Below are 10852 nucleotides of genomic sequence, written 5' to 3'. Positions count from 1 at the left end.
GCACAGAGGTGTGCCTTCACACCATCATGAAATAAGGACTCGTACATGTCACAAGTACAAACACAAGTGAACTAAAGAAATTATTTCTAATTAGTGGAGATTTTGAAACTGATGGTCTACTGGGTCCCACATCACTGCCTCATGACATAACAAGAACTCGCTCACCAAGTGACAATTCTCCAAATATCCCTCTGCTTAACTAATTCATAGTAAGCAGGATGGAGGGACCACACGTGCCCTTAAAATGATTCTATTTAAAGTGAAATATAGCCTGTGTCATGGAGTTTTTAAGGTTGGCCTTCTAGCTCTGAGGATTCCCCCTTCAGGCGGGGCAATGGAAGCCACCTGAGATTCTCTGATCTTGCCAGGGAAGCGAAAATCATATGTAATGAAAGCAGAGAAGTTGGTGCCAACCCAAGGCCAACCCGTCACCCCACCCAAACCAGAAAAGCAGGAGCTGGATGCCATGGAATGTGCTAATTCCTCCTGCCAACCACCAACTAGGCTGAGGGCTTCCTGATGAACAAATGGACTTGAGAGAACAGGTCTTGCCACTACTGTCAAACTGGAGCAGCCACTGCACGAATAACAGAATCTATCACTTTAAAGAAAATAATAATCATAAAGACTGTTAACAATGAAAACAATCCTACCTTTTTAGATTGGCCTACTGACATTATAAGAACATTTCTCCACTGTGGCCCAGAGTGAAGAACAGATGCTATAGAGGGAAGAAGTAGGAGTAGCTATCGTTGGCAGAAAGAACAATCAGAATTTCAAAGCTGGAAAGTCCTAAGACCTTCCATTTCCCAAAGAGGAAACAGAGGCTCAAGAGCTTCAGAGACTTACCTGTGATGACACAGCACAGTCAGTACCGGAATCCAGATTTCTGGACTTACCGTTCAGTGTGCTTTCTCTTGGATATTACCTTTTTTTAAAAAAAAAAATAATAATGTAACATTTCGGAAAATGGAAAGTTTAGGAAAAAATTGCCCATGATCACAACTTTCCAATAACTACTGTCATTTTTGTTTTCTTCTAATGTCATTATTTTCAAGTCTTTAACGTAACTATAATCATTAATCATTTGTTTCTCTTTTTCAAACCAAAAAAATAAGTGTTTTCTCCCTTAAAATTTAAGTGAATTTTTATGTTCCTATTATTACTTTTTTGTTGTTTCATGTAGTTATGAACAGTTATATGAACTATATGTTCCTATAGTTAACATATAGTGTAATAATAGTTTCAGGTATAGGGTTTAGTGATTCAGCACTTACATACAACCCCAAGTGCTCATCCCAAGTGTGGTCTTTAATCCCCATGACCCATTTAACACACTCATGCCCGTGCACCTCCCCTCCAGGAGTCTTCAGTGTGTTCGCTATAGTTAAGAGTTATGGTTTGCCTCTGTCTGTCTGTCTGTCCCCCTTTTCCCCTCACCATGTTCATGTGTTTCATTTCTTAAATTCCACATAAGAGTGAAGTCATATGGTTATTATTGAATGTCTACAGGCAGCAGTGTACCATTCCCTGTCCCACAGAACTAACGTTCTAGTGGGATAGAGATAGAATACATAAATAAGGAATGTACGATGTCCCCCAACCAATGAGGATAATTTATTTCTGAATAAAGGTCCTTGTGGGAGAAAATGTAGCTCATTTTCTCATAGGCTGAAATTGTAACTAGCATTAATTTCAATTGGAAAAACACTTTTTCTTGAAAGTCCATTTATGCTAAAAACAAAGCCAATCCTATTAAAAATAGACACAATTCTACCACAGGTGAATAACTATCCTAGGACTGTGCTCACAAAGCCTCTGTAGCATACAGAGGCTTTTTGTAGCATACAGAGCATACATACACTGCTACCCAGTGTTTATGTAATTAAATGTTTTTTTAAAAAAAGAGCAATAAAGAATAAAGACATGAACAAAAATGGTGTACAAAATGAATACTCTATGAGTACTTTAAAGGGAGAAGCATGAGTGCTTATGCCAAATGTGCCATGGCTTCCTAGCCCAAGAAGTCCAAATCCATCTTTCCGAATGTGAAGAATGACTCATGAGCTGAAATGAAGATATTACTTCTTGTAACATCCCCCCTACCTCTGCTGCAAATCCAGCACAGCAGAACTGAATAGAATCGTGGCAGGTAGTGGTAAGGAAACAAAAATTCAAAAATATTTTTAATATATTTTAATAAACATGTATGTAAATGTATATGTACCTTGTGAGTACAGTCCTACAATTTATACATACACTATACATAGTATAGTGTACACATACATATATACATATATATATAAAGAATACATATATATATGTATGTATACTACTATACAGAGTATAACTAGTAGGCTAGAGTCTCTCTGGTTCAACCTCTTCTGGAAGTGGCATTCAGTCTTTTGCTGGGGTGGAGGAGTAGCTGTTGCCCACGTGCCCAGGGTAGGGATAAAATTTCCTCATATATAGATTTTTCAACCAATTCTATTTTCAGCACCCCCATCCCCAGCACTCTGTCCCCGTCAAGAACTATTGCTACTGCCAATTCCTGATCTTTTGGGGATTTGGGGGACACAAACAACCCTGCTTCCCAGGCTTCCTACTTTGTTGGCTTTAATTTTAGCTTCCTCTCTCTTCTAAGTAAGTTTCTACTTATTTATCTGCTTTCTAACTCCCAAAATTTTATTCCTCTTCTTTTGTCTTTCACTCTGTTCCTCTTTTATGGCCTATGCTATTTTTGTTTCAGTACAGTCATGTCATTGAGGTTTGAGAGGGAACAGAGGTGGATACGTGTTCAATCTGTCATGCTGTTTAAAAACTAGTTTTCTTTTAAATTGTAAAATATTTGCATACAGTTTAATGAATGATTATAAAGTGGGCAATCATTGACCAATGCTCAAATCAAGAGATAAGACGTTGCCAGCACCCTGAACACTCTGTGTGTCCCTTCCAGAGGGCAATGAGCTCCCTCTCCCCAGAGATAATACCATTCTACCTTTTACGATTACAGCTTCCTTCTTTTTCCTTATGGTTTTACCACTGTTTATAATCAGTGTGAAACAACACAGTCCAGTTTGGTCTATTTTAGAATTTTATATAGAGTCCTACAGTGCATATTCTTTTGTGTCTGACTTCTCTTGGCCAACTTTATCAAATTCTACCGTGTCATTGCACACATCCATTTTGATCATATGCGGATACTACAAACTCTTAATCTGTGTTACTGTGGATGCACTTTTGGGACTGTTTCCAGTTTGACGTAAGCCTTATTGCTATGGACGTTCTTGTGTATACTCCTCGGTGCCCAGATACGTAAATTCCACTTGGTATACAACGAGAAGTGAAAATGTGGGGCCACACTGCATGAATACCTTCATCCTTATATTACCAGTCATTGTACAGAGTATTCATACCAACATTGCATGCATGTTTGCATGTTCCCACTGCCCTACATCCTCACCAATGCTTGGAGTTATTTGACTGTAGTTTTTGCCAATTTGGTATCTGTACAACCTGACATACTTAGCAGGAAATACAGTTGACCCTTGAACAATGTGGCTTTGTACTGCGTCTATCCACTTGTCAATGCATAGATTTTCAGAAAAATACAGAACAGTACTGTAAATGTATTTTCTCTTTCTTATGATTTTCTTAATAACATTTTCTTTTCTCTAGTTTATTCTATTGTAAAAATACAGCATATAATCTATATCTACACACACCATACAAAATATGTGTTAACTAACTGTTAATATTATTGGTAAGGCTTCCTGTCAACAGCAGGCTATTATTCAGGGAGTCAAAGGTTATCTGTGGATTTCCACCATTCAGTTAGGGTCAATGCCCCTAACTCACACATTGGTCAAGAGTCAACTGTATTTTGCTTAGTTTTCCATGTATCTGCCATCACTTTATCACTCCCACTTTTTGAAAGAATTTTTAAAACTCCTCCCTCATCAAGGTCAAGCTGTAAGGTGATCTATATGCTTCATTGTTTTTTTCTTGGATATGTTCCACATAGAGCTTCCTAATCTCCCTGGATTCCCGGTTTCCTCACCCCCATGTCTTCCTCTTTCTGCATTTCTCCCTGTTTTTATAGAGCACTTCTCCAGAAGCTTCATAAGAAATGTGTTTGAGAATACAATTTTGGAGACCTTGCATATTTGAAAACATCTTTATTTTCTCTGACATTTGCTTGACAGTTTGACTGGGGTAGAATTTTAGGTTGGAAATAATTTTCTAAAGAATTTTGAAGGTACTTTATTGTCCGCTAGCTAACAATGTTGCTGTTGAAAAATCTGATGCGATTCTGATTTCTGATCTCTGTATGTGACTTCATTTTTTTTTTTAATCTCTAGAACCATTTAGGCTTGTCTATGTATGAGGTTCTAACATTTCACAATGTTAGGTCTTGATGTGGGTCTTTTTAAAAAAAAATATTTTATGTATCTATTTATTTAAGAAAGAGAGTGCATGTATTTGCAAGCCAGGAGAGGAGCAGAGTGAGGAGGACACAGAATCCCAAGCAGATTCTGTGCTGAGTATGGAGCCCAACATGGGGCTTGATCCCAGGATCCTGAGATCATGACCTGAGCTGAAATCCAGAGTCTGGTCGCTTAACCCATGTAGGCACCACGGTGCTCCTTTTTGTGGGTCTTTTTAAATTCACTATCTATATATTTGGTGAATACTTTCAATCTGAAGTTCTCAAGATTTGGGGGAAATTTTCTTGAATTTTCCTTTGATAATTTCCTCCATTCTCTCTCTAGAGTTCCTAAAGTCAAGTTTTTGATTCCCAAGAGTAAATTTCTAAATTTATCCTGTGTTTCATCCCTCTGTGCTTTTGTGCTGCATTGTAGAAGGTTTCTTCAACTGTGTCTTCTGACCTTTCAGTAATTGTTAATTTCTACTTCTGTATTTTTTGATTTTTCAAGAGCACCTTCTTATCCTCTGCGAAATTTAATATCAAACTCTTCACATTTCACAGCATGCAGAATTCTCCTTGTTTCTCAGAAAATAATAACTCTAGATTTTTAGGGTTTTTCTTTGCTTCCTGCATTGACTCTGTTTTTTTCTTTTAAAGATTTTATTTATTTATTTATTGAAAGAGAGAGCATGAGCAAGAGAGATGGACAGAGGTAGAAGGAGAAGCAGACTCCTTGCTGAGCAGGGACCCCTCCATGCCAGGGCCCTGGGATCATGATCTGAGCTGAAGGCAGGATGCTTAACCGACTGAGCCACCAAGCACTCTGTAATGTTTCTTTTCTAGTTTGTTTTTATCTCTGTCTTTCATGCAGAGGGTTTTTCTCTAATGGATAGTGATCCCTGACTATTCATTTGTATTAAGGAAAGAGGCGCTAGAAACTAATGGGAAAGTGTGCGAAGGCTGGGCTCATTGATGAGAGGGCAACATTGGAGGATGGTCAGGGCAGGGGACGGGCTGCTTTTTTATGGAACCCCTGAATGCCAGCATTCTCTTGGGCTGCTTGGTTACCTCAGGAAAAAATCCTCTCCAATCCTGCCTGAGGAAGGATACAAATCTGGGAGTCATGCTGGGAGTCTCTTAGAGAAAAGAATGGGGAGGGTGTCTCACCATTCATTATACAAATTTTCTCTAATCTCTGTCCGCTAGGAAACTGCCCCACTCTAGTCCTTAAGCTGTGATACAGGTGTCCTGAGCCAGAGGTTTTTTGTTTGTTTTTTACTTTAACCTTTCCAGATTGTATCTGTAGTTTTCTACCAAGAAGAAGGGAGAGGCACTTGCTTGACTACTGGTCCCAAAGCACTCCTTTTATTTTTTATTTTTATAAATTTATTTTTTATTGGTGTTCAATTTGCCAACATATAGAATAACACCCAGTGCTCATCCCATTAAGTGCTCACCTCAGTGCCCGTCACCCAGTCACTCCCACCCCCCGCCCACTTCCCCTTCCACCACCCCTAGTTCGTTTCCCAGAGTTAGGAGTCTTTCATGTTCTGTCTCCCTTTCTGATATTTCCCACTCATTTTTTCTCTGTTTCCCTTTATATTCCCCAAATGAGTGAGACCATATAATGTTTGTCCTCCTCCGATTGACTTATTTCACTCAGCATAACACCCTCTAGTTCCATCCACGTCGAAGCAAATGGTGGGTATTTGTCATTTCTAGTGGCTGAGTAATATTCCATTGTGTACATAAACCACATCTTCTTTATCCATTCATCTTTCAATGGAACTGAGGCTCCTTCCACAAGAATACAGTTGACCCTTTGGCTATTGTGGACATTGCTACTATAAGCATCGGGGTGCAGATGTACGGGCGTTTCATTGCACCTGTATCTTTGGGGTAAATCCCCAGCAGTGCAATTGCTGGGTCATAGGGCAGATCTATTTTTAACTCTTTGAGGAACCTCCACACAGTTTTCCAGAGTGGCTGCACCAGTTCACATTCCCACCAACAGTGCAAGAGGGTTCCCCTTTCTCCACATCCTCTCCAACATTTGTGGTTTCCTGCTTTGTTAATTTTCCCCATTCTCACTGGTGTGAGGCGGTATCTCATTGGGGTTTTGATTTGTATTTCCCTGATGGCAAGTGATGCAGAGCATTTTCTCATGTGCTTGTTGGCCATGTCTATGTCTTCCTCTGTGAGATTTCTGTTCATGTCTTTTGCTCATTTCATGATTGGATTGTTTGTTTCTTTGGTGTTGAGTTTAGTAAGTTCTTTATAGATCTTGAAAACTAGCCCTTTATCTGATGCGTCATTTGCAAATATCTTCTCCCATTCTGTAGGTTGTCTTTGGGTTTTGTTGACGGTATCTTTTACAATTGCACCCAAAAGCATAAGATACCTAGGAATAAACCCAACCAAAGAGGTAAAGGATCTATACCCTAAAAATTATAGAACACTTCTGAAAGAAATTGAGGAAGACACAAAGAGATGGAAAAATATTCGATGCTCATGGATTAGAAGAATTAATATTGTGAAAATGTCAATGTTACCCAGGGCAATTTACACATTTAATGCAATCCCTATCAAAATACCATGGACTTTCTTCAGAGAGTTGGAGAAAATTATTTTAAGATTTGTGTGGAATCAGAAAAGACCCTGAATAGCCAGGGGAATATTAAAAAAGAAAACCATAGCTGGGGGCATCACAATGCCAGATTTCAGGTTGTACTACAAAGCTGTGGTCATCAACACAGTGTGGTACTGGCACAAAAACAGACACATAGATCAATGGAACAGAATAGAGAATCCAGAAGTGGACCCTCAATTTTATGGCCAACTAATATTCGACAAAGGAGGAAAGACTACCCACTGGAAAAAAGACAGTCTCTTCAATAAATGGTGCTGGGAAAATTGGACATCCACATGCAGATGAATGAAACTAGACCACTCTCTTGCACCATACACAAAGATAAACTCAAAATGGATGAAAGATCTAAATGTGAGACAGATTCCATCAAAATCCTAGAGAACACAGGCAACACCCTTTTTGAACTCGGCCACAGTAACTTCTTGCAAGATTCATTCCTGAAGGTAAGAGAAACAAAAGCAAAAATGAAGTATTGGGACTTCATCAAGATAAGAAGCTTTTGCACAGCAAAAGATACCGTCAACAAAGCACTCCTTAATATGAATCTTCTGGGTTTTCATTCTACCTCATACCCCACCTTTAGAAGTATATGGCCCCTCCGATTTCTGACTCTTCCTTGGGCTATTATTGTACAAACTGCTTCGTTCTTGTTGGCTTCCTTTCCTCAAGGTACTTCACAAGTGAGGATAGCTGAAACCTATGTCACTTTCCCTTTGTCTGTCTGCATTCATTCTTTCCAAACTGTGGCAAACCTTTTATTGGCGTTCATCTCATCTTGCCTTCACCCAGTCCTTATGGGCTGACACCTATTTTTACTCCTTTGATGCCATGTTAGTGGTGATTTATGAGGTACTGGGGTATGTACAAGGAATATATTTTAGTACATGTTTTTCTTTCTTTGTGTATAGTTTTCTGTATCCAAAAGAAGACTTGAGATTCCTTGCAATAAAAGATACATACGTAGGAAAGGGTGAGACTTGGGGAAAACAACAAAAATCAAGTAGCAAAAGGAGGGAAATGTCTGTGCCAGAAAAGCAGGCTAAGGATCTGGGCTTTGATAGCACAAATATTGAACTTACTAATAAGCTGCTGTGGCAGTTTGCTAGAAGGAAAAATGTGAGGAGTTTCATAGCCCCTATTATTTAGCAGGAAGCATACCAAGACATTAGATAAGACTTTTCCTGCTAATTGTATTGGGTTGGTAGATCCCATTATTTAGTAAAAGTACCTCCTACGACAACTCAGAATTGATTACATAGAGTTGGTTCAAGTGAGACTCAGATAAGAAAGGCACAAAAAAAGACGTGTGTGGGAATAGAGATGCTAAGTACTGATTCATATACATCTTTCCCAACACAAATCACGTGACAATGGCAATTCTACTGAAATTTCCGACTTTACTCAATATTCCTAGGTGGAAGGATGTTAAGGAAGTACGCCTAGAGGAAATTGTGTGCTTTTTATCTTTCTTTGCCAATTTAGAAAGATATTCTGAATTGTGATTGCTATTTCAAGGTAAATAGGCAGACAGTAGAGAAGTGTATTGGTAGAACACTTTCCTTTTCCTCTCAAAAACAAGAGGACCCCCCCCCCCCATTGGTAAGCATATGAGTAAATCTGGATTCAGGATCCAATAAGATCACTCTCAGATTTCCTAATTTCACTTCTGGAAATTTGGGGGGAAATTCTGGATGCCAACAAGCATCGTAAAGTAGGATCAGTACAGTAGATTTAGCATGTTTTTAAGGTAACAAACAGTGATAGGTTCTGGGGGTTTACAAAGATGGGCAAGCACAGTCCCTTTTCCCAAGGAGCTTATCTTCCATCCACAGGAGATAATAAAATGGCATAGACTTTTAACAGAGGAGACACCTTTCAGAGCTTACCACCCTCCTACGTGGAGAACCAATCCCTCTTCCCTACCCTCAGGGTGAATCTATGCAGCCCATAATGAGAACCCTGCTCTTCTAGACAGGGATGATTAGATTAGAGGTCTGGGGACATGTAACCAAGGCTGCACCAAACAGATTTCTTCTCTCAGGTATTTATTTATTTATTTATTTTAAAGATTTTATTTATTTATTCATGAGAGTCACAGAGAGAGGCAGAGGGAGAAGCAGGCTCCCTGCAGGGAGCCCGATGCCCGGGGTGGGGGGGGTAAGGGTGGGGGTGGGGTGGAGATGGGAATTGATCCCAGGACTCCAGGATCACGCCCTGAGCCAAAGGCAGAGGCTCAACCACTGAGCCACCCAGGGATTCAGAATTAGAATTCAAAGGTGCTGATGATTCTGTGCAGTCCACTGAATTAAGGGGATTTTTGACCGTGTACCTGTGGCAATGCAGAGAACACATCTGGAGAAAAAGAGGGAAAAAATTAAGCCGGCATATAGAATGGCTTTCCAGTTCCTGCTTTTGGACTCATAGCATCTATAAGATGCTCCTACATTAAGAGCCTTAATCAAAACAACTGCAATACTGTACTACCATGAAGGCCAACAAATGAGTATAAACATGCTAAGAGGGCTAAAATAGTTGAGAGAGTATAGCAGGTATACTGTAAAGCAGGTGGGATTAGGAGATCTTGTTTCCTGTTGAGTTTGAGTGCCAGGCACTGAGAACAGGAGAAAATGCTGTGTCTGTCCAAGAGAGTCATAATAAGTGCAATGATAGTAAATTTCACACAGTTGGCACATAATTCCAAGACACATATTTGTTTAAATGATTGAACTGCTTGGATTTAGCTTCTATTTCCTTCTTTATTTCCCTTTGAAAATGTTATACAAATAGCGCCAGCTCACAAAAAAATAAAATCTGAGATGGCTTTCTTTGCATAATGGCTTGGGTTAAATGCATTCTGTGGATTGTTTACCAAGGATCAGCTGGTAAGTCATAAAGATGTATGACAATGAACAAGGAGGGCCTGAAGTAGAACTATGCCAGGTACTTTTGACTGGAGGGTGTATTTTACAGGAAAAACCTGGGAGTCACATTGCTTTACAAGAGTGACTCGAGTATTGTTAGTAATATTTCAAGGCAAGCCACTTAAAATATCACTGGAAATGATCTTGTTTTCCATATCTTAGCATCTTCATTTAAGTGTACATATTTATGTCTGCATTTTACATCTATCTACATTTGAACTCTACAAAATATAGCATTGTGATTCGAAGAACAAATTCTGCTATCAGACCTGGAATAAAAATCTTAATTGTCACCATTTCCTTGGGCACATGTTTTTTTTTTTTTTTTAAGATTTTATTTATTTATTCATGAGAGACACACACAGAGAGGTAGAGACACAGGTAGAGAGAGAAGCAGGCCCCGTGCAGGGATCCCAATGCGGGACTTGATCCAGGGACTCCAGGATCATGCCCTGAACCAAAGGCAAATGCTTAGCCACTGAGCCACCCGGGTGTCCCGTGCACATGTTTTCATCTTGCTAAGCCAGTTCCTTTATTTGAAAAATGGAGATGATTCCTACCTCAAGGGTAATTGTAAGAATTACACTAGTTAATTGCACAAGATGCTAAGCATGTTCTATGTCACATAAAAAGGCTCCTTAAATAGGTATTATACTATTATACTATCTCTATTAATAATATAGAAATTATCATGTTTAGAAGAGACTGTTCAGGATCAGAAATGTTTACTGAACGAAAAGACAGGCACCAATAGGTCAGATTTCCTCCTCTCCTTTGTGTTCGCTTACCTGCCTAGGAACTGGGACCCTCAACTCAGCGCACACTGTCACCAGAATCGCCCATTCATTTATC

Source organism: Vulpes vulpes, chromosome 10 (genome assembly GCF_048418805.1).
Source record: "Vulpes vulpes isolate BD-2025 chromosome 10, VulVul3, whole genome shotgun sequence".
In the NCBI taxonomy this organism is placed as follows: Eukaryota; Metazoa; Chordata; class Mammalia; order Carnivora; family Canidae; genus Vulpes; species Vulpes vulpes.
Note: the sequence above shows the minus strand (reverse complement) of the source record.